General features: G+C 41.6%; 1 long non-coding RNA gene across 9 annotated transcripts in view; it reads left to right on the top strand.

Annotated features, from left to right (window-relative positions):
* LOC127494001 (uncharacterized) overlaps positions 1–25149 on the top strand; it is a 184676-nt gene that overhangs the window by 106852 nt on the left and 52675 nt on the right. For 4 of the 9 annotated variants that reach the window (XR_011387738.1, XR_011387740.1, XR_011387739.1 and 1 more), the window contains 2 exons: positions 15180–15275; positions 18547–18630. The exons of 2 other annotated variants lie outside the window; for them this stretch is intronic. This is a non-coding gene — a long non-coding RNA (uncharacterized lncRNA). Of the gene's footprint in view, positions 1–15179; positions 15276–18546; positions 23675–25149 lie in introns of those variants that run through there. 3 more of the 9 variants (XR_011387744.1, XR_011387743.1, XR_011387741.1) reach the window with 2 other exon arrangements.

Raw genomic sequence — 25149 nt, 5'->3', positions numbered from 1 at the left:
GGTCGGGGCGCTGGATTCTGTCCCGGTTGCCCCTCTTCCAGGCCAGCTCTCTGCTGAGGCCAGGGAGTGCAGTGGAGGATGGCCCAAGTACTTGGGCCCTGCACCCCATGGGAGACCAGGATAAGTACCTGGCTCCTGCCATCGGATCAGCGCGGTGCGCCGGCTGCAATGCGCCGGCCGTGGCGGCCATTGGAGGGTGAACCAACAGCAAAGGAAGACCTTTCTCTGTCTCTCTCTCTCACTATCCACTCTGCCTGTCAAAAAAAAAAAAAAAAAAAAAAAAAAAAAAAAAAAAAAAAAAAAAAAAAAACAAAACAGCTCACTCTTACAAGAGCTCAGTGTTCCCATGTCAGCTACCTTAGTACCTTTAGAGAGAAGCTCCCTCAAGGACCTCCCACTAGACCTCTCCTCATAAAGGTCCCACATCACCTCCCAACACCACTACCCTGGGGACCAAGCTTCTAACATGAACCCTTGGTGACAAGCCACAGCAGCCTCCAAATGCTGGCTCATTCATGGTTACTGTGTGTTTGTGTTTTTTTTGTGTGTGTGTGTGTGTCCTCTGTGGATTCTGCCTGGCATGGCAGGTGATGCAATATACAACAGGACTCTTTTACCTCTCTCTATCATCTTTTGCTCTATGATCTACTAAGTAGCCCATCAAATCCCATCAAGGTGACTGAAGCTTGGCTATCTTCCAGTGTTTACTAAGCCCACAGGAAAGACATGGCTCCTAGCAATTCCGAACTCAGACTTTATGTATTGCTCCTATCCTTCCTCCAATTTGCAGCCCCATAGTCTACATTCTCTAGTGGGAGGCAAGCGCCAGTCTCAGCATTCAGATATGCCCTGGAGCTCTGGTTCGTCCATGCCAGGCTCTCCAGAGGACAATTACAACATATTCTTCTATACTGTGCTAAGAATCTTGACAGCTTGTGAAATCTCCAGACGGGGATTGAAATAAATTTTGAGCTGCATTGTATGCCCCCCCCCATTCATATGTTGAAGTCCTAACCCCTGTAACCACAAAATGTTGGCTGTGTTTGGAGACAGAATCTTTAAAAGAAGTAATTAAGATAAAATGATAGCCGGCACCGCGGCTCACTAGGCTAGTCCTCTGCCTTGCAGCGCCGGCACACCGGGTTCTAGTCCCATTCGGGGCGCCGGATTCTGTCCCGGTTGCCCCTCTTCCAGGCCAGCTCTCTGCTGTGGCCAGGGAGTGCAGTGGAGGATGGCCCAAGTGCTTGGGCCCTGCACCCCATGGGAGACCAGGATAAGTACCTGGCTCCTGCCATCAGATCAGCGCGGTGCACCGGCTGCAGCGCGCCGGCCGTGGAGGCCATTGGAGGGTGAACCAACGGCAAAGGAAGACCTTTCTCTCTGTCTCTCTCTCTCACTATCCACTCTGCCTGTCAAAAAAAAAAAAAAAAAAAAAAGATGATATCATTAGAGTAGACCTAATCCAAAATGATGGTATCCTTCCAAGAAGAGGGGATTAGGGCACACATGCATGGAAAGAGCATGGGAATGGGCCTGGCACTGTGCCATAGTGGATAAGGCTGCCACCTCCAGTGCCAGCATCCCATATGGGCGCTGGTTTGATTCCCAGCTGCTCCACTTCCGATCTAGCTCTCTGCTATGGCCTGGGAAAGCAGTGGAAGATGGCCCAAGTCCTTGGGTCCCTGCACCCACAGGAGAGACCCAGAAGAAGCTCCTGGCTCCAGGCTCCTGGCTTTGGATTGGCGTGGCTTTGGCCGTTGTGGCCATCTGGGGAGTGAACCAGTGGATGGAAAACCTAGGTCTCTCTCTACCTCTGCTTCTCTGTAACTCTGCCTTTCAAATAAATAAACAAATTAAAAAAAAAAAAAAGAAAGAGCATGGGAAGACACAGAAAGAAGATAGCATCTGTATGCCAAGGAGAGGGGCCTCAGAATGAAATCAATCCTGTTGACATTTTAACTTTGGAATTCTAGGCTCCAGAATTGTGAAAAAATCAATTTCTGTTGTTTAAGCCACGCTAGTGTGTGTTTTGTTAGGGCTACTCAGGCAAATCAGTACAGATACTCATTTCCATTTGGTGCAGGCACTGTCACTTCTCCCAGTTGGGAAGTGGCGGGCAGTTTCTTGGTTGCACCCTTTAGGATACTCACTCTACTCGGCTTTGGAGTTTCCCTTGAACATCTGAGACCATGAGAGACATTCTGTTCCACAGCTTCTTTGAGAAGACCCAAATATGGAATGGTAAACATTCTTGTGGTGCACCATGTCTTAGGTTCTCAGCTGCTCCATGCAGCTTCCAACATCCTTCACCAAGTTGTGCCAGGAGGTCTCCTGAGTTGCTTTCCCTAAACTGCAAAAGGCTGCTTAGCATTGTTCAGGTGCAGTCCAGGAACCCAGGGGAGTCAGTACCTTCAAAAACAACCTTCAGTCACTGTGAATAACACCTCAGCCTCCCACTGACTGCAGTCACATTTCTGAGGAGCACTAAGCACTGTTTCTCAAAGTGTCCCTTGTGAAACTGAGCCACAGTTACCCGCAGTGTTAATCCAATTCATTAATACACCATTTATTGCACACTCTCCCTTCTTGTCTCATATTTTGCAGTCCTTTTTGTCTGTTTGGGGGAATTAAATTCCTATTAAACTACTTGGACTTGATTTTTTTTTTTTTGACAGGCAGAGTGGAGTGGACAGTGAGAGAGAGAGAGACAGAGAGAAAGGTCTTCCTTTTGCCGTTGGTTCACCCTCCAATGGCCGCCGTGGCCGGCGCGCTGAAGCCAGCGCACTGCGCTGATCTGAAGCCAGGAGCCAGGTGCTTCTCCTGGTCTCCCATGCAGGTGCAGGGCCCGAGGACTTGGGCCATTCTCCAATGCACTCCCGGGCCACAGCAGAGAGCTAGACAGGAAGAGGAGCGACCGTGACAGAATCTGGCTCCCCGACCGGGAATAGAACCCTGTGTGCCGGCGCCACAGGCAGAGGATTAGTCTATTGAGCCGTGGCACTGGCCTGAGTTGGCTTCTTGAGGAATCCAAACTAAGACAAGTGGTGCTTTGACTGGCATAGTTCTTTGCAATGAGTTTGTGTATATTTGTTTTATCCTTCCAACTAAGATAATCACATTTGTGTCTGTCTCTATTTCTGATGCAATACTGCATAGGACTTTTTTTTGTGACTATCAGTTAGTTTAAGGGAATTTTCTTTCTTTGAACTTCTGTGTATTTTTCTCTTTTGCATTCCTGTTATTCAAGTTTTTAAAACTGAGATGAAACTAAACACTTATTTGATTTTCAACTCAGTGCTTACTGCTTTTGATTGTGAGCCTATCTTCAAATTACAATTTGGATGGCATTTGACTTAAAGAAATCAGAATTATTTTAGTAAAGAATGTGAAATCAATGCCTTTTTGATGAATAGAGTCTTTACATCTGAATAATAAATAGGCTGTTCTTTGTTTTCATAAATAGCTGGGGGAAATCACAAACCCCTGTTATCTCTTGTCATTAAACTCATCCTGGAGATGTGTGGCTTCTAGTTCAGAAATACTTACAAAAAGCAAGCTCATAGATGTAGACTGTCCAAAGAGAAAGATAAAGTATAAATAAAAAGTGGATGAATAATTTATCTGTTATAGGAACAGCAAGGAAGCTCACAGGGGAAGCATGCAGAGGAGCACACCTTCACACTAATGCCCAAGTATGACACTCCAATAAAGACCTTGACGTTCATGTTTATCTCACGTTAATCTGCCAGTTACCACAGGGTCAGTCTTCTTCTAGTGGCCATAATGGATGATTTATATTAAGCATGACAAGTATCTTTCTCATCGTTATCTTAATGTGTTGAGAAATACACCAAAGCAAATCAACACCATAGTTTTAATAGCTATAAAATTAATGTGTCTGTTTTAAATGTTATAGCCATGATATTTGGCACTCATTAATTTTTGGTCTGTATTAGGTTTTTTTAATTTTATGAATTTAATTGAGAGGTAGAGTTATAGACAGTGAAAGGGAGAGACAGAGGGAAAGGTCTTCGTTCTGCTGGTTCACTCCCTAATTAGCCGCAACAGCCAGAGCTGTGCCAATCTGCAGCCAGGAGCCAGGAGCTTTTTCTGGGTCTCCCACATGGGTGCAGGGGCCCAAGTACTTGGGCCATCTTCTACTGCTTTCCCAGGCTATCACAGAGAGCTGGATTGGAAGAGGAGCAGCCAGGACTAGAACCGGCGCCCATATGGGATGCCAGCGCTACAGGCAGAGGATTGACCTACTGTGCTACAGTGCTGGCCCCATGTATTAGATTTAAAAAAACGATTCACACAACTAGAGCCCTTATAATTAAAGTGAGATTTTGTTTGATTTTTAAAAATTGACACAGCAATTATATTTATTTATGGGATAAGGTATGATATTTCAACGCATGTATACAAAATGTAATGATCAGGTCAGATAATTGTCATTGCTATCAATTAAAACATTCATTTTATTGTGATGAAAACATTAAAAATCCTCTCTAATAGTTAATTTGAAATAGACAATTAATTATTGCCAGCCATAGATACTCTATTAGGCTGTAAAAAACTCAAGGTTATTCCTTTCATCCAACTGTACTCTTGGACTCATTAACCATCCCTTCTCCATCCTTCTCCTCCGCCCTTCCCAGGCTTTGATAACCACTGTTATACTCTTTGAAGTCACATGTTTCAGCTTTCACATGTACCTGACTTTTATTTGGGGAAATGACTGGTCCGCTTGCGGGATTACTTTCTTCTCTGCAGTTTCCTTCCAAGAACAGGCTCTCGAGCTCATTGATTTTAACAGAGTACAAATAATATAATACTGTTAAAGGACTGTCCTGGTGAACCAAAGGAAATAGAACTTGGAGCTTACTATCTAATTAATTATGTCCATTTTTAGAAGTTATGCAAAATATAGAAAAGAAACAGAAAATTTAAATTCTTCTACTTAGGCATGATTATTCATGCACTAAGGAACTTTTTTTTTAAACCAGCCAATTTTGGGGGTAGTTTGTAAGCATGTATGATTTGTCTGTATGTATATTCAGCATCCTGCTTATAATATGAATATTTTCTTATGTTATTTAATATTCTTTTAGATTTTTTATTTGAAATAATGTTTTAATTCATAATGAGTAGAGAATTCTCATGTACCCTTTACCCAGTTTCTCCCAATAGTACCATCTTACAAAACTATGATAGAGTATCAAAGCCAGGAAATTGACATCAATAGAATATGTACTTATGTAATATTTGTATTGATTTGTGTAAACACTATCAAAATTAAGATTAAAAATTATTCCATCATCACAAAGCTCTCATTCATAACTGCCTGTTTGTAGTCATGTTTGTCCCTTTGTCTCTAACCTTTCCTCACCTCTGGCAACTACTAATTTGTTTTTAGCTCTACAATATTGTCATTTTGAGAATTACAAATAAATCTAATAATTTCTTTATTAGACTTTTTGATATTGGATTTTTTTACTCATTATAATGTTCTTGACAGCCATCTGAACTGTTGCAAGTATCTGTAGGTTCATCCTCGTGATGCTGAATAATATTCCATGGTACGTATCACAGTTTGCTTAATCATTACCTATTGAAGGACACCTGAATAGTTTTGCTGTTACCAATAAAGTTTCTTTGAACATTGTGTACCAGGTTTTCCGTGAAGTTCTTTCTTTCTGTACTAAGTTTTCAAGAATGTGACTGTTGGGTTGTAGAGCATATATATTTGTGTTTTCAAAAGAAACTAATGAGGTGAAGAAACTACCTAGTTACATGGCCCAAGAGTGGCTGTAGCATTTTGCTTTCCCACCAGCCGGGTATGAGAACTCTAGTTTCTCTGCATCCTCACCAGCATTTGGTGTTGCCACTGTTTTTTATTTTAGCTGTTTTGATAGTCTTCTAATTTTATATATTTTTATTTTTAATTTAGCTGTTTCAATAGTCTTACAATATTGTTTTACATATATTGGCATTTATTCAAGAATTCCATAGGTAAATTTTTTTCAATGCCACCATAACCAATAGTCATTATTACATATTAAATGATCTTTCTTCAACAGTTCTATTTTCACTGTACTCACTCATGGAGCAATTAAGTTGTCAGGGAAAATAGCCTATGGGTTGTGTCCTTGTTTACTTAGAAATAAGCCATCTATATTTTGCCTTTGTTGTATTTAGTCTCTCCCAGATATGGATGCACTGGGGGAAGAGGGAAGGAGGGAGGGAGGGAGGGAGACAGAGAGACAGAGAGAGAAAGAGAGTGTATTGATTTAAAATGGGAGAATACGATTACTGTTCACAGACCCAGGCTAGGAGATGGTTGTATTGGCTGTTTTGCCCAGTGCTTGTGACCTGGAGGTACCTTCCAATTTTGCAAGCCAGGATGGATGTTGTTTTGCAAGCCAGGTGGGTGTTGTTTCAACATGCACATTCTTCACTGCCTCACACAGAGGATGACTGAGGAATCTGCCTTTCTTTCATGAAGCCCCAGCTCTTTGTGCTTGCTTTCATTGCCAACTGCAGAGGGCTTTGGAGAGGATGACCACAAACCCAGAGATGCAGGAGGAGGTGGGTTTATGTGGGTGGTTAATGCAGTTACATTACAGGAGCTTCTCTGAAAGAACAAAGTGCTATCCATGTAGGTGAAGAAAAGATTGCCTGAGAGCTTTCCTTAATGTATTAGGCACGAGTAGGTCGATAGCTGTATTTGCAAAGCCCCCTTCTTTCCTAGGAAAAAACAAGTTTCCCCAAACCTGAAAGTTAATGGCACAGCAGTCAATTTAAAAATGGATATCAGACCTGAAGAAAATGTGATGCCCATTAAATTGTAGGGGCTGCAAAAGAGGGGCCCATAATTAGCACATAAGTCTGTTGGCTGCGACAGCATGCGGGCCTGGGAAGATGGATTCACCAGCACGGTGCTGAACGCTGCGGCTGGGCTGAGCAGGTTCACCTCCTGTCACCGTCACTGCAACTAATCCTCCTGGCACATGGGGTCTTAATATATGACTTCACCAAGGCTAAATTCAAGACTTTATAACACCATAAATTGCTGTGAGAGGGTCTTTCTAATTGACTACTTAGTAACAGCATTATTGATGATGAGCTGAATTTTTAGCAATCAATTGCCAATTAGTAACAGAGAGGAAAATGATGTAGACAATGTCCAGGTTGCAGAAAAAGCTATGGGAAAAGGATAAAAGCTACTTGATAAGAAACAAACTGAAAGCCAAGTAAGACGTGAATGAAAAGCAAATCAGCTCTAGGCAAACCTCTTAGGTGGGGAATAGGAGGCCCTGGAAATGCACTAATGCCAGCATGAAGTGGGTAATCCTAACTAGTTGTTCTTTACTTCTGCTACTTGGATAAAACCAAATGTCTTCACAGGTCTGACTGGCACTTACTCACCTTTAAAAAAAATTAATGCATCTTATTTGCTAGAGCAGTTTTAAGTTTACAGAAAATTGATTGTATAATACAGAGTTCCCAATCACCTTCTCCTTTTGCCCCCATTTGCCCTGTTATTAAATTTTGTCTATTGTGCTATACTTGTCACAACTGATGAGAAAACATTGATATATGGTTATAACTAAAACTCACGGGGCTGGCACTGTGGTGTAGTGGGTAAAGCCGCCGCCTGCAGTGCCGACATCCCATATGGCATTGGTTCGAGTCCTGGCTGCTCCACTTCCAATCTAGCTCTCTGCTCTGGCCTGGGAAAGCAGTGGAGGATGACTCAAGTCCTTGGGCTCCTGCACTCAATTGGGAGGCCCAGAGGAATCTTATGGTTCCTGGCTTTGGATTGGCACAACTTCAGACATTGCAGCCAACTGGGGAGTGAACCAGTGGATGGAAGACCTCTCTCTGTGTGTGTGTGTGTGTGTGTGTGTGTGTGAGTGTGTGTTTCCTTCTCTCTCTGTGTAACTCTGACTTTCAAGTAAATAAATAAATCTTAAAAAAAATCACAGTTCACATCAGGGTTCTTTGTGTTGTACAGTTCTACCAGGGTATAATGACATGGATCTACTACAGACTATTATACAGAATTGTTTTACAACCTTAAAAATCCTCATGTCCTTGGAACCACAGATTTTCCTGTCTGTAGACTTTTATCTTTTTAGAAACATTATACAGGTGGAATCATATGATAAACAGTATTTTCAGACAGAATTTCTTTTGCTTAGCAAAATGCATTTAAATTTCTTTTATGTGTTTCCATAGCTGGGTAGCATAATTTTTTAAATTAATTAATTTGATCATTAGTTATTAGCTACATCCTTGTGTCAGGTGCTGTCCAAGTTCAGAAACGCAAAGACAAATAAAAACTGCTTTGCTCGTGTGAAGTGCACATGGGAACCAGTGGGGAGAGATGATTAAAATAGAGGTCACGCCATGCAGATGGAAGAAGTAGAGCACGAAGTGAAGACAGTGAACTGAATTAGGTGATGGCTCCAAGCAGCAAAAACAAAGGATTCTAGCACGATGGAGAAGGCAAGCTTTGAACGTGAACTGGGCTGCCTTCCAATTTTGCAAGCCAGGATGGAGAAAAAAAGTGTGAAAATAAACAACAAGCAGTATAGAAATTAAGATATTAATATATTACAAGTGAGCAAGAAAGTAAGGCAGAAGAGAATAAGGCAGAAAATATTTTTAGTTGCAGTTGTTCTGCATGAATGCTTGTGATGAGCATTTTACATTATTTTCTTTCATAAGATAGAAGAATTTTTCCTGGTGCTCCAAACAAAGTTAATTCCTTCCCCTTGAGTAATGTGAGTTTAGATATGGATCTTTTCCTACTGAGAATCACAGAATTCTATATGTGGAAGGAACCTTGCTGGAAATGTAGCCTAGCTCATTTATTTTATAGATGGGGGATTAATGGCTGAAAAATTAAGTGTTTCTCTTTGCTGTTTAGGGCAGTGCAGAGCGGGGAAGTAGGTGTTCCAATTCTTATTCCAATGGCCCTTCCCTCACTGCTTTTCTAAATGCAGAGAAAAAAAAATGAGCAATGATATTGCTCAAGAGCAGTTTATGAAACAGTTCAAAGAAGAGAATGAGAGGTGAGTATGCATCTTGCTCAACCCAGAGGAAAGTCCACAAAGTGTGAAAACCCCATGATGACTGCCCTAAGGGTCTGTGAATGAAAGGGGAGATAAGAAGAGTGGAGTTGAGAAGAGAAGAAATGGAACCAAAATAAGAAAGGAACAGAGGGGAGGAAAGGAGAGAAAGAGCTCAAGGACACTTGTAGGATTTTAATATACATATATATAGTTAAATAACTTAACTGACATATGATTGTACATTTTTATGGGGTACAGTATGATATTTCAATAAATGAATACAATGTGTAATGACCAGATCAAGGTAACTGGTGTATCTACCACCTTAAACACATTTCTTTGTGTTAGGAGCATTCAAAATTCTGTCTGTAGACTATTTGGAAATATATAATTCATTGCTAACTGTAATTCCTGCTTTATACAACATTAGAAGTCATCCGTCTTACCCACCTGCATCCCTGTACCTGCTAATCATCCCTGCCTCACCCCTCCCCACCTGCTCTTAGCCTCTGGTAACCACTATTCTACTTTGTATTTCTATGAGATCAACTCTCAGCTTCCACACATAAGTGAGAACATGACTCATGGTATTTGATCTTTTACTTTGAAAAGAATGTTGCCAAGTCTGTTGGGTCAAAAAAATCAGTACTAGACAACTTAAAAATTCCAGACAGCCTGGGGCATCTAGAAAGAACATGAATTCAAGGAAGGAAGTCAAATTCCTGTTATCATCTTCTGAGACTCTCCAGTAGGAGGTCATGATTCTGAGGTCAACACACTCTCACAGACTTTCCTGATTTGAGCCTTGTTATTCCAGTTTTCTACATCGTCCTAGCATGTTCAGACCTTTGCCTGGGAGACAGGCTGAAGCTCACCGGCCGGTGCTGGGTGTGGTTTGCACCCTGTGGGCTGACTGCTCTAACAGGAGGCTGACTGTGACCACACAGGGTTAAGATCTGTCTTTCTTACTCTTTCACTTCTCTTCTTCTCTCCCTGGCCCCTCCATTACCTCCCCTTTCTACACTCTTTGTTTTGCTTTTTAGCTGTGTAGTAAGATTATCTAAAGCCCTCTTAAATTGTTTTATGACTTAAACTCCAATGGTTTAAATTGCTGTATTTGCCCACTTTGTGTCAATGTACCAAAATACTTGGGTTTAGGTAACTTATAAAAATGTTTATTTAGCTCAAGGTTCTGTAAGGTTCTGAGAGAATGCCATCAGTGTCTTTTCTGGGGCCCTCTGGCTACATCACAACATAGTAAAGCAGAAGGGGAAATGGCCACGTGCAAAAAGGGGTGAGTAGGTGGGGTCACTTTGCTTTATCATAACCCACTCTCACGAGAACTCACATACTCCTTTGGGACCCAACAGATTCCTCAGAACCAGCACTCCTTTATGTGCATAAGAGTGGAGCCAGGTGACCTAATTACCTTCCTCTGCTTCCTGTCTTTTAAAGGTTGTGCCACATCAGTTTCCAATACACTTTTGGAAGACAAGTCATGTCCTAGCCATAGCCATTGCTTTGCATATTTTCTTCCTTTATTCCAGAAACATAGAGGTTTTTGTCCATTCTGGGAATGACGAATAGTGGCGTAGGGGTGCTGGTAACAGAGAAAAGGAACTTCTGAAAAACTGAAACGTGGTCCTGTTGTTCTCTCTGCATGCTCTAATGACGTAAATGGACCATGGCCCATGAACTCCTCCTGTGTAGCAGCATGAATGTGGAGAGGTATGAAGGCAAAGTAGTAAATGCTGGTACTCTCCTAACTCATTACATTTTGGTGCTTGTTTTTATAGACAATTTCCAGTAAGTTTGTATACATATAGCTTAACTAATAATACCTTGCAACTTTGCTTTCAACAACAGCTCACGTACAACCAGTACTGTGCTGCTTTCTCTTGGATTAAGGAAGTGGTTCTCAAAGTTTCGATGACATCAAATACCATGAGGGGAGGTTATGAAAATATACATTGCAGAGACTCCCTCCCCTGCAGGAGTGGGAGGGGCATGAGAATTTACAGTTCTGTTTCTAACAAATTCCCGAATGATGCTCACGCTGCTTGTCAGAGAACCATGCTTGCAGAACTAGTAATCTATGAAGTAATGACTTTGGAAGAATTCTGCAGAAATAAAAATACATCAGAGATGCATTACACTTCAGGGATATGGCTGTACAACATAAACACCCAATAACTGGACATCTGACACCTTAGCATAAATGTGATGCTATTCATTTCCAATAAGAAGATAACTGGTTTGGATGTAGGTGGGATGGTCATATGCCTTGGATTATGCTGGATATGTAAATTTCTAAGCAACTTTACTCCTTTCAATTATATGCATAGTTTAACAGAATTTAATATTTCTAGTCTCATGGGAGACTTCTTTTAAATATGCTCACAGAATGATAAAAAAATTCTATTGTTAGGCCATAGGTCCCAGTGTTTGCTTCAAGGAACATCATCACTGTAGCATTGAAGCAAAATTTAAGTAAAGGAAGAGGGTGAGGAAGTTCCATAGCAGGAAGTCCCCCGACAGGCATGGGAAGGATGCAGTGTGAGAGTGGTCGTCTTCAGCCAGGGAAGTAGGATCAGTAGGGTGGGAAGATCTTCATGGTCCCAGGCAACACATTGTGCTCAGGTGGAATTTCTTCCACATCAGCCCTGCTTTAAAAGGCTTTCCAGCTGGTTAAACTAGGCCCACCCAGGTTTTCCCTGCTAAGCTCCTTTAATTAAACCAACTCAGTAGGGACTTTCATTCAATCTGTACAATTCTTGTAGAGCAACACTCAGATCAGTGTTTGAGTTAATAAGTGAGAACTATCACTTAGCCAGGTTGATCCATCAGGAAAGCCAGGTGGGAGTATGGGTCTGCTTAGAGCGAGAGTGTCTTGAAAAGTCCGAGGAGGGTTTTGAGGGCCAGGAAGCCATCTTTCCCCGCCTTTCAGCTCTGTGTTCAGGAGTCGTCTCCTAATAGACTGGGAAAAAGAGGGGGAGAAGTCCTTAATAATGGTTTCTGCAAATGTGTGAAAGCTGGATGTGAGGAGAAAAAGTTGCTTGCAGCAATCAGGAGATGACTCACCTTTAAACAGAAAATCAGTTGCCTCCAGCAAAGCGGAATTGCAATGCTGTCCTGACAACTTTCTCAGCAGCCTGGTGGGGACTTTTCTCTCTCATTCGTCAGTAATGCAGACTTGGTCTCAGACAGCAGGTAGGAGTGTGACTCTCCATTGGGAAGTAGCCTGCCCTTTGGTCTGTGAGCACTGATGAATGTTGGCCAGGTGGTTCACAGTGTCTTTCCACGTATCATAAAAACGACTGTTTCTGAGGGACGTTCTGTGGGCTATTAATCAAAGATCCAGACATGATTTAAAATTCTATGATTGTCAAGGAATCAATCATGTGGCATTGTCAGGTAAACTCCTGAGAACGTGGAGCACCATTTAATTCCCACCTCAGAAAGTCAGAAATTAACGTGGCATTCACGGCAGCCAGAGTGGATAATTGTGTGTTCTGTAAGAGTCCACCACAAGAGCCCATCACGAGTGGAGTGATTTACAGATAAACACTATTATCAAAAGACAGGAGAACATGCTGCTTACATAAAGTATCCCTTTCAGAGGAAACTGCACGAAGAGGGGTGGAGACCAGAAGAAAAGCACAAATTATGGCATGCGTGAGGGAATGTAACCCAGCAGGGTTAGAGTCGTGGGAAAGCACACCATTTTATCTCCTCTTTCAAAGTCTTCTTTCTTGGTCTCTTATATGATAGCCTCCTAAGACTATTTTGATGTTCTCTAGGTGCCCAAAGATCCATCTCAAGTCTTACCTCTCAAGGGTTTGCTGCGGTTGACGTTTTCCTTCCAACTTTCTTTTAAAGTTTACCCTCCTAGGCAGGCATGTAGTACAGAGGTTAAAACTGCCCTTTGAGACTCCTGCATCGCATACTGGAGTGCCTCATTAGAGCGTGGGAGCCTCTGCTCCGGATCCAGCTTCCTGCCTAACGCACACCCTAGGAGGCAGCGTTAATGACTCAAGTACTTGGGTTCTTGCCACTCACTTGAGAGACCTGGATGGAGTTCTTGATTCCTGGTTTTGGCCTGGCTTAGCCTTGTCTGTTGTGGGCATTTGAGGAGTAAGCTGGCAGGTAGAAAACAATCTATCTCTATCTACCTGCCTTTCAAATAAAATGAAAAGAAATAAAATAAGAAACTAAACACCTTATGAATAATACTTTAAAAATCTATTTTAATTTTTTGAGTTCTGAGAGATGCTCTGATAACAATATTGGTACTGAGTTTTGGAATTTGATGGTAGATCATATAATATAATGCCAAGTTATTCCTGGTTTGATATAGAAATTTGGCTATTTCCCCTCACTCCCCTATTTCTTTCCAGCTGAGGAAGGAAGGGATGTGGATAGCTCCCTCCATGTCCTGGGAAAGAAAACTGATTTATTTGGCTGCTTGTGCTGGATTTTGATAGACATCCCTAAATAGTTGAATAGTTGTACACCTGAGTTTCATTCCCATTACATTTATCACTGGGAAGTAGCTTAAAGGTCTATTTTCCAATATGTAAAAAAAGTTACTAAAACCAAGACTCATAAAAGTTATGTGAATTTCCCAGGATCACATTATCTTGAGGATTTTGGTATATAGGAGAACTGAGATCACAGAAGTGAATAGTTCCTGTGGGCTTCCACACAGTGTGGCACGTGACTGGTGATACTAACAGCCTGTGGCCTTTTCTGTCACACATGAAATCACATAAGCATTCAGCTACTATTTGTGCCTCAATAGACTTGCTTTGTTGAGTATTACAAAGAGTAGTTGCACTAGTACAGGGATAGAAAAATAGAATGCAGTGTTTTCAACGTGCAATGCCTCCCAATTCTATCACCTTTTGAAATTACCGAGGGCTAAATGTTTGGTACTTAGATCAGTGGAATTCTTCTGAACTGTATAATCTGGGATAAATCACTTAGTGTCTCTGAGTATGGGGTTACTTATAAAATGGACAGGTTAAATTAGATCCCCTTTCAACACTGAAGTTCTATAATGATCATGGTTGAGGGAAAAACATCAATGGGAAATAGGATCTAAGTTGGATGGTTTGTTTTTGTTTGGAAACTGACAATGATTCTGACAGAATCATTAGCATCCCTGAAAGATCAATTATCCCGCGACTTATTTATGCACAAGCAAAGGCCTGCTTAGTCACTCCGGACAAATATGGTTGTTATCTTCAAGTGATATTATTGCCAAGGAAACCACACTTTTGGTCTTTTCGGAGACACTTTAATCATGCTAATGGAGCTTATAATTCCACACCAAATCATGATTAATAAGATAAAGTGTACAGGCTCAGAGAAAGGAATCTGTAGCCAATCCACACATTGCTGAGACGCCTGATGCAGGAGGGTATATTTTCTCAGAAAATCCATCCTTGTAAATGATACTGATGTCATCCTGAAGCTTTCCTGCTGGCTAATCTTCAAGAGAGCTAGCTCCCCCATCCCTCAGATATGCAGCCCTCTTTCTGTTTCAGCTGTAGTTGTTTATATTCTGCCCAGCCATCTCCCCAGGCTCCTCCTAGGCATATATTTTCCTTACATTTCCTCCTGCTGCCTTTGAGGCAAGCTTCACAACTCTCTTTTATTGTTATTTGTTTATATTGCCAAGGACTAAGGGAAAAATATGTGGTTTGGCAAAAGTTACAAATCTCAGAGAAAGAGTCTCAAAATATTCCAACACTGTTGGCCCTGGACTTCTCTGAACAGTAAGAGGACTACAGACACATGTTGGCAGCCTCCTTGCAGACTTCCGTGGATATTCCTGACATCTCATGGTGGTGCTTTGCTGGGCCCATGTCGGGCAGTAAGGCAGCATGCTCATAAGAACTGGTCAATCTAGGGTCCACTAGGTCTGGAATGTTGGTCCCCAGACTGTTCTGGTCTTGCTGTCCTGTTTTCTTCATTAACATTTAGGATAATTTTTTTTTATTGTTCTTTAGTCCAAATGGCATGTCCATAGGCTAGGAGGCTTTTATAATATTCTTATGCTTTGGTTAATGTTCAGGTTCTTGTTTCCTCTCTTAGTCTTGAATCTTGGAGGTGCCAAGTTCTTTCACATTGGTTCCCAGTTCCACTCCTTGGTTCAGCTGAAAACTTCCCTACAGGTCATCTGAACTTCAGGTGAGTGGCTCTGTTCAGCGCTGTGTTGAATGGTGTTTAACAACCAGTTCTTAGAAAGGAAGAAAAATCTGATTCATAACCTTATCCATTTACATGGTGTAAATATTCCATGTGGCTGATGTCAGATCCCCTACATGACTCCACTAACTTGGAATTGGGAGATGTATGTGACTGGCACTTGCTAGCTGACTCCAGTATCCCAATAATCTGTTCTCTAATTTATGGCATACAGTAGTGTGACATGGTACAAGGAGAAAACAGCTTTATCCTTACTCATCACTGCTTTCTTTAAAAAAAAAAAAAAAACAAACAACGTGTGTGTGTGTGTGTGTGTGTGTGTGTGTTTCCCCCCACCCTGGAAGAAATCACAGGCAGATCTCTAAACTGCTCTGGTAACTTTGGTATTAAAAATACCCACTTGGGGATGGCATTGTGGCATAGAACGTTAAGCCATGACCTGTAGTGCCAGAATCCCATATGGGCACTGGTTGGATTCCTGGCTGCTCTACTTCTAATCCAATTCCCTGCTAATGCACCTAGGGAAGCAGCAGAAGATTTTCAAGTCCCTGGGCGCCTGAATCCATGTGGGAGACCAGAAGAAGTTGCTTACTTCTGGCTTCAGCCTGACACAGCCCTAGCCATTAAGGCCATTTGGGGAGTGAACCAGTGGATGGAAGATCTCTCTCTCTCTTTCCCCAAATAAACCCTTTATTTAATGAGTACAAATTTCATAAATATAATTTTAGGAATATAGTGATTTTTCCCATCATACCCGCCTTTCCACACCCATTCCCACCCCACCTCCTCCCTCTCCCTCTCCCATTCCCATTCCCATTCCCATTCCCATTCCCATTCCCATTATCTATTAAGAAAAAACAAATAAAAAACTGTTCCTTGAGAGTCAGGACAAGGGCTATTCAAGTCATTGCTTCTCAAAAGTGTCAATTTCACTTCTACAGATTTCCTTTTAAGTGCTTTTTTAGTTATCACAGGTCAGGGAGAATATATGGTATTTGTCTATTAAGCATCAAGTTTTCCAGATTTATCCATTTTGCTGCAGATTACTGGATTTTTTTTCTTTTTCTTTTTCTTTTTACCACTGTGTAGTATTCCATAGTGTATATATGCCATAATTTCTTTATCTAGTCTTCAGCTGATGGACATTTAGTGTCACTCCCCCTCTTTGCGGAGGAACGACACAGGACCCTGCGCTGTTCTTTTGTCTGCTCGGCCCTTCCCGGGTTTGCTGCTGGTTCTTCCCGGGTTGGCTGCCGTCCTTCCACCTCCGTGGAAGGGCGGTGCCCCCTGCCACTTTCCCCACTTCCGCGGGGGAGCAGCACACCGCCGGCCGGCTCTCTCGGGGGCTGCTCAGATGTTATCCGGATGTTCCCCTTAGATGTTCCTGGTGCATGTTGTCTCTCTCCTCCTTTATAGTCCTCTTCCACCAATCCCAACTCTGCTACCCACACGCCGAGTACGCTGCTCTCCTCCAATCAGGAGCAGGATCAGCTCCTGCAGGTTATTGGTTGAACTGGAGGCAGCTGTGTAAAAGTTGTTTACTCCTCTCCCAGCGCCATATTGTGGGAGAGCAGATGCATAGAATAAGTCTTAATTCCAGTAACTTAGTCTAGTCCCAGTTGCTCCCCACAATTTAGGTTGATTCATGTCTTAGCTATTGTGAATTAAGCTTCAATAAACATGGGGATGAGATAACTCTTTTATTTGCTGATTCCATTTCCTTTGGGTAAATTCCAAGGAGTGGGATGGCTGGGTTGAATGGTAGGGTTATATTCAGGTTTCTGAGGAATCTCCAGACTGACTTCCATAGTGGTCTTACCAGTTTGCATTCCCACCAACAGTGGGTTAGTGTCCCTTTTCCCCCACATGCTCGCCAACATCTGTTGTTAGTTGATTTCTGTATATAAGCCATTCTAACTGGGGTGAGGTGAAACCTCATTATGGTTTTGATTTGCATTTCCCTGATGGCTAGTGATCCTGAGCATTTTTTCATGTGTCTGTTGGCCATTTGGATTTCCTCTTTTGAAAAGTGTCTATTCAGGTCCTTGGCCCATCTCTTAAGTGGGTTGTTGGTTTTGTTTTTGTGGAGTTTCTTGATCTCTTTGTAGATTCTGGTTATTAATCCTTTATCAGTTGCATAGTTGCATTCTGTTGGTTGCCTCTTCACTTTCCTGAGTGTTTCTTTTTTTTTTTTTTATTTGACAGGTAGAGTTATAGACAGAGAGAGAAAGAGAGAGAGAAAGAGAGAGAGAGAGAGAGAGTCTTCCTTCAGTTGGTTCACTCCCCAAATGGCCACTACAGCCGGCACTGTTCCCATCCAAAGCCAGGAGTCAGGTGCTTCTTCCTGGTCTCCCATGCGGGTGCAGGGGCCCAAGGAGTTGGGCCATCCTCCACTGCCCTCCTGGGCCACAGCAAATAGCTGGACTGGAAGAGGAACAGCTGGGACTAGAACCCGGCACCCATATGGGATGCCAGTGCTGCAGGCATAGGATTAATCAAGTGAGCCATGGTGCCAGCCCCTCCTGAGTGTTTCTTTGGCTTCTCAATTTGGTGTAATCCCATTTGTTAATTTTGGCTTTGAGAAGTTTACAAGACAAAGCACAGGAAAGTAGACAGACCAAACACAAAAAGAAATTAGAAAACTATAAAACACTGATAGGAATCTATAGGATACTATCAAATGATCCAACATAATGGTTCTAGGAGCTCTTGAAAGTGTGGAAAGAGAGAAAGGTTAGAAGGCCTTTTTGTGAAATAATAAAACTTCCCCAATTTGGAGAAAGGGAGGTCCAAGTACAGGAAGCACACAGAACTCCCAACAGACATGATCAGAAAAGAGTTTCACCACAACAAATTGTAATCAAACCCTCCACAGTAAAACACAAAGAGAGAGAAAAACACCAGATTACTATCAGAGGATCTCTAATTAGACTCACAGCAGACTTCTCATTAAAAACCCTACAGGCTAGGAGAGAATGGCGAGATATAGTCCAAGTCTTAAGAGAAAAAGAATATCCTGCAAAGCTCTCATTTATGAAAGAAGGTGAAATAAAGACCTTCCATGACAAATAGAGACTGAAAGAATTTATCACCACCCATCCAGCCCTGCAGAAGATGCTTAAAAATGTGCTGCACGCAGAAACACAGAAGAGTGGCCAGGGAGCTCTGTTCAATGCTCCAGGGTGAAAGGCTTATCTGAGGTGACACACCCAGGCATGGCATGGTAAACCTGTTTGTTTTTGTTTTAAATCAGAGCGAAGGTTTCTTCTTGTCTATTGGCATTGACTAAGCGGAGCTCCTCTCCTTGAAGGACACCAATGTCTGGGTGCTAACTCCAGTGAGTATATTATTCATTTGCTCTGTGACAAGGACCACACAAAGGATCTGTGCAGTACTCAGTGTAAGCTCGGATTCCCAGCAATGTCCTTCGCCAGGTAACTGGGGAGCCCTGATTATATGGAGTCTTCCACAGTGACTGCCCAATGTCCCAGTGACACCCTGAGTCCTCCCATGAAGCCTCAGTGTTTTCACAGTCCGGGCACACAAGCCTCCCACATTCAAGAGCACCCAGCCCCTGTCTCTTCTCTACTTGGCTGGTTGCTGGGTGCAGATATGAGCTGGCACAGCTGTTAGGTATGTCCAAAATGGCACCTGCTCTCTATCAGCTTGTTACAGGATGCCTTTGCAGGATGATTGGTGGGTACACTATCCCCCATGGGGCTCCAAGCTGAATTCCCTCTAGACTCTTCCTGCAGCTTTTTTGCCAGTGGCTTGGGATGCTGCAGTCTGGTCTCACCTCACTCTCCAACACTGGTATGAAGGCTCTTGGCTGCTGAGGTCGTAAGTTGTATGCATCTTTGCCCTCCACATAGGTCCACTGTGTTCCTCCAATTCATGTAGAATTTCCTCTACTATTTTTGTGCTAACTCTTCTCTGAGACTGCACTCTTTCCACATTTTCAAATTATCTTCTCCTAGACTCAGGCAGCAAGCTCCCTCCCTACTCTGCCATCTTAATCCAATCTCTGCTTCTCTCTCTCTGTAACTATACCTTTTAACTAAATAGATGTATGTTTTTAAAAAGTCCACTCAAGTCTAAAACACAATTGCTCATTTAAGTTGAAACACCTTCCCTACTCCAGTTGAGTTACCCTAGTCTGTAGCCTACTACCGGGCAGAACACTGTTTACCAGTTACAAATGCCAGGCTCCCACTACATTGTGGATAGCAATGATCATCACAATCTCAACTACCAGGGATAGAAGTCTGCTCCCTATATCTTGGCATTGGAACTTCCAAGGAAAATACAGCACAGGCAAGCACTGAGTGAAATGACTATTTTACCCACATGGAGAATAAACAGGATAACACCCAATCTAGTAGTTAAGTCCCACATGGCTAATGGGTCCTCTTAGTAGCTGACGTAGGGCATGAGACCTGCATGTCTCCCTGTTGTGCTGTGGCAGAAGACCCTGACCTTCATTCACACTGTGGAGTCTGATACTGAAACCTGGGAGTGTGCCAGAATGCCATTGACCTATACACTTCAGATAAACAAAGGAGCGTAAACAGGTTAAAATGGGAAGTTACCTCACACAATGTAGCAAGCCTGGCACAAGCTATTTAGGCTCTTCACCTCTTAGTAAGGAATTATTCCAGGTCTGTGACTCCTTTTATGGGGCTGGGCATTGAGACTGCCCTTTTCATCAGTAGTTAAGATGGTATATTTAGTGATTTTTTTTTTTTACTTTACAATGATGCAAAAATGATAGATATGCAACACTTCAAATTATGATTTTTGACCTTCTCCCAAGTAGTGATATGTGTGGGACACTCACTCTAACAACGCTGGGCAGCCACAGTGGGCTGAGGTGCCCAGTGATCATGAGGGGAATTAGCCGACTCCTTACAGTCTGCTGTGTTGGTGAGCTGGGATGTTTGGAAGGTTAGGGTCATTCAATGCATTTTCGACATACATCATTTTCATGTTATAATGGAACATATTGGTATGAGCCCTATTGAAAGCCATGGAGCATCTGTATTTCCTTACCTTGCTCTTTTACTCTTCTACCCCAGCCCCTGCAGCTTCTGTTTCTCCAGTGGTGGAGGGTGTGGGTGAGAGGGAGAGTGGGACTTGTTTCTCTGCAACAGCTGTGGGGTAGGGAGAGAAGGTGTCCCTAGCTGCTTCTTTGTCTTATAGGACACATGCAGCTTCCTTGGAAGTCCTTTCCTAAGGTCCTCCAATTCCAGGTTTCTGGCAAAGAGGTTCCTCTTCCAGCTGGCTCTTTCTTGTTCCCATTCAGAGCCTAGATTTGTCAGCCCGTATCTAGATTGTTTATTCACTCTTCTTCTACTAGACTCTAGACATACCACTGACTACCAATGTGCCAACTATCAATAAGAGCCTGCTTTTTGGACTGCCACCCATCAGGCTGCTACTGGTAGTCTCTCCTGTTTGGACTTTCTGTCAATGAAGCTGGTATCCTTAAGTTTAAGGGACACATGTCCTCTAACTGGTTCCTTTCAAACCATCTTCTCTTCACTATAGGTGGGAGGGGAAATGCCACAGCACAGAATATCTAAAGCATTCCTCAGTCTCCAACCTTTTATCCTCCTCATGAGAGTCAACTTTTAAAATTTCTTTTCCCTTTGAACTAATAATTCCATTTCTGGGAATGAATCCCAGAGAACTAACCTTCAATAATGAAATGCTTTCTGCTCAAAGGTATTCTTTTAATCTCCTTTTAGATTTCTCTGATACAATCTATAGGAGGGTGACCAGTGAAAGCTGTTAAAACTGGTGTGAAGTCACACCTTTGCAAATCTTTTGTAAATGTCACTTTATGATTATGAGGGTAAATGATAGAGACTCTCATTCAGGATCTCAGGTGAAAATGTGGAACACGAGGGGTTTCATTTTAATATCCTGCTACATATCCTTTCCTGAATCTCACCGAAGATGTGTTTATTAAGCCTGTATATCTAACATTCTTCTGTCTGACTAGATCAATTCTCTTCTATGTCTTTGTATATTAATACAATTATTTTCTAGCAGCAGCCTTTTGCAGTATTACAAATGTTTACAATATATACCTTCTTTGTACAAACAATCCCACCTTTATAGAAATTTTGGCCCATATACTAGGGTTACTAGAATATTTAATTTTTTAATTTTTAAAAATTAGATGTGATATTAATGTTATTAGAGTTAATTTTGACACAGTATATTATTACCTTATATGTTTTATGTGTGTTGCAATTTACAATAAGGTGGGATTGCATTTTCAAAGCCTCCCACACACTGCAAATTTTCACATCTAACACATCATAAGTATGTCAATCAGTTATAATGATTGAAGTGCTCAAGGAAGTCTTTGCAACTGTACTTTTGAGTTCAAGAATTCATTTATAGGGTCCAGCTCTTGATGCAACTGGTTAAGTTGCCACCTGTGGCACTGCATCCCGCTTTGATGCTGGATTGAGTCCTGTATGCTCTGTTTGAATTCAGCTCCCTGCTAATGAATCTGGGAAAGCAGAGGAAAATTACACAATTACTTGGCCCTCTGAGACTTATGTGAGAGACCCAGATGGAATTCCAGGCTCGTGGCTTCAGCTTAGCTAAGTCCTGGCCATTGTAGTCACTTGGAGAGTGAACCTCTGGATGGAAGATCACTCTCTGTCTCTCTCTGATTCTCTCTCTCTCTCTGTAACTCTGCCTTTCAAATAAGTAAATAAATCTTTTGAAAAAGACAATTTATGATTCCATAAATGGCATTTTACATGCAATTTCACAAAAGGGTTTCATTTTAAGTACTCTTTACCTATGGAACTTGTGAATTACAAAATAATCTTTTATTTTATATCAAGACACTTCATGTCTTATGGCAACATTACCAGTATTATTAGAATAAACTCCTTTTGGAAAACATTTAAAAAATTCTGTTCCATTAAATTAATTAGGGTGTAACCTCAGGATTATGTATCTACCAATCTTGAATGGCTAACCAATATAGTGAACTATTATAAGCAAAATGAAGGGATGGCAGTATTATATATTTAAATATACTGGATTATATTATTTAAATGTATTTATATAACATTTTATTTATATATGGTCTATGGAGTATATGATAATATATAATATGTGAGAAATTAATGAAAAACAATGAAGCTTTATAAGAGGGTAAATAAAAAGACTGAATATAAGGTAAAATATTTCATTAGCTTTTCTTTGTAACTCTACAAATTATCTGGATTATATAATACAATTAAATAAGGGTAAATAAGCATGAACAACAAATCTCAAGTTATCAATAACCTTATGATAATAACTGAATAGGGTCCACATTAAAAAGCTGTGACATTACCAAATGATCCACAATAAATGCTTTTAAAGACTTAATTACTTATTATTATTTTTAAAATATTTATACATTCATTCAAAAGTCAGAGTTAGAGAGGGAGAGATGGAAAGAGAGAGAGAGATTTCTTCCATCTGCTGGTTCACTCCCCAGATAGCTACAACAGCCAGGGTTGGGCCAGGCTGCAGCCGGTAGCTAGGCTCTTCATCTAGGCATCCCTCATGGGTGGCAGGGGCCCAAACACTTGGGCCATCTTCCACTGCTTTTCCCAAGCCATTAGCAGGGAGCTGGATAGAAGTGGAGCTGCAGGGACTCAAACCAGTACTCACACGAGATGCTGGCATTGCAGGTGGTGACTTTATTCGCTACACCACAGTGTGAGCCTGAAAAGATATATTTATTTATTTTGAAAGAGTTACAGAGATAGGGAGAGACAGAGAGAGAGAGAGATCTTACATCTGCTGGTTCACTCTCCAGGTATCAACAATGGGCAGCACTAGGACAGCCTGAAGCCAGGAGCCAGGAGCTTCATTTGGGTCTTCCACATGTGTGGCAGGAACCCAAATACTTGAGCCATCTTCTGCTGCTTTTCCAACATGCATTAGCAGGAAACTGGATTGGAGGTAGAGCAGCTGGTACTCAAGCTGGCACCCATATGGATGCTGGTGTTGCAGGTGTTGGCTTTACTCGCTATGCCACAATGCTGCCCCCATAAAATAAAATTTTAGCAAATACAAAATATATTTTATATAATTTGTTAGCAATTATAAAATGTTTAACTCATCTCTATTTTTCATTTCAATATGTTTCTTCAAAGTTTAGATGGGATTCTTTTGAAAATAAGTTTTTGTTTTTAAATTGAATGGGGAAAAGTTGGAAGCATTCTTGGAACCAGACAAAGATGCCCATTCTCACCACTGCTATTCAATACAGTCCTGGAAGTTTTAGCCAGAGCTATTAGGCAAAACAAAACAAAACAAACAAACAAACAAAAACCAAAAAAAAAACCCAGAGATACAAACTGGAAAGGAGGAAGTCAAACTATCCCTATTTTCAGATGACATGATTCTCTATATAGGGGTACCAAATGACTCCATTAAGAAACTATTGGGGCCGGTGCTGTGGCTCAATAGGCTAATCCTCCGCCTGCGGCACCTGCACACCAGGTTCTAGTCCTGGTCGGGGCGCCGGATTCTGTCCCAGTTGCCCCTCTTCCAGGCCAGCTCTCTGCTGTGGCCCGGGAGTGCAGTGGAGGATGGCCCAAGTGCTTGGGCCTTGCACCCGCATGGGAGACCAGGAGAAGCACCTGGCTCCTGCCATCGGATCAGCTTGGTGTGCCGCAGCGTCCATTGGAGGGTGAACCAACAGCAAAAGGAAGACCTTTCTCTCTGTCTCTCTCTCTCACTGTCCACTCTGCCTGTCAAAAAAAAAACAAAAACAAAAAAAAAACAAAAACAAAACAAAAAAACAAAAAAAGAAACTATTGGAACCTATAAGGGTTTGGTAAAGTGGCAGGATATAAAATTAACACAGAAAGATCAAGCACAGAAAGACCTTGTCTTTGCATGCACAGACAATGCCATGGCCGGGAAAGAACTTCTAAGATTGATCTTATTCACAATAGCTAAAAAAAAGTTAATACCTTGGAATAAATTTAACCAAGGAGGTTGAAAATCTCTACAGTGAAAATTTAAAACACTAAACAAAGAAAAAGAAAAATACACATAAAAAAGTGGAAAAATCTTCCATGTTTATGGATTGGAAGAATTAGAATCATCAAAATTTCCATACTACCAAAAGTAATTTACAGATTCAACATGATCACAATCAAAATACCAATGCCATTCTTCTCAGATTTAGAAAAAAATGATGATAAAATTCATATGGAAACACAAGAGATCCTGAATAGCTAAAACCATCTTATACAACTACAATAACAACAACAACAACAAAACAAACAGCTGGAGGCATCACACTACCAGATTTTAAGACATGCAAGGCAGTTATAATCAAAACAGCCTGGTACTGGCACAAAAATAGACATATAGAACAATGGAACAGAATAGAAACTCCTGAAATCAACCCACACAGCTACAACCAACTTATCTTTGACAGAAGTGTGAAAATCATTTCCTGGAGCAAGGACAGTCTCTTCTACAAAAGGTTCTGGGAAAACTGGATCCCTGGGTACAGAAGTATGAAACAAGACCCCTACCTTACACCTTATAGAAAAATTCATTCAGAATGGATCAAAGACCTAAATCTATGACCTGATATCATAAAATTACTAGAGAACTTTGAAAAAATTGCAAGATATTGGCATAGGCAAATACTTCTTGGAGAAGATGTGAGAAGCACAGGCAATCAAAGCCAAATGGGATTATATTAAGCTGAAATGCTTCTGTACTGCCAAAGAAATACTCAGAAAAGTGAAGAAACAACCAACAGAATGGGAGAAAATATTTACAAACTATAAAACTGATAAAGGAATAATAT

Source organism: Oryctolagus cuniculus, chromosome 4 (assembly GCF_964237555.1).
Source record: "Oryctolagus cuniculus chromosome 4, mOryCun1.1, whole genome shotgun sequence".
NCBI lineage: Eukaryota > Metazoa > Chordata > Mammalia > Lagomorpha > Leporidae > Oryctolagus > Oryctolagus cuniculus.
Note: the sequence above shows the minus strand (reverse complement) of the source record. Positions and strands in the feature narration are given on the sequence as shown.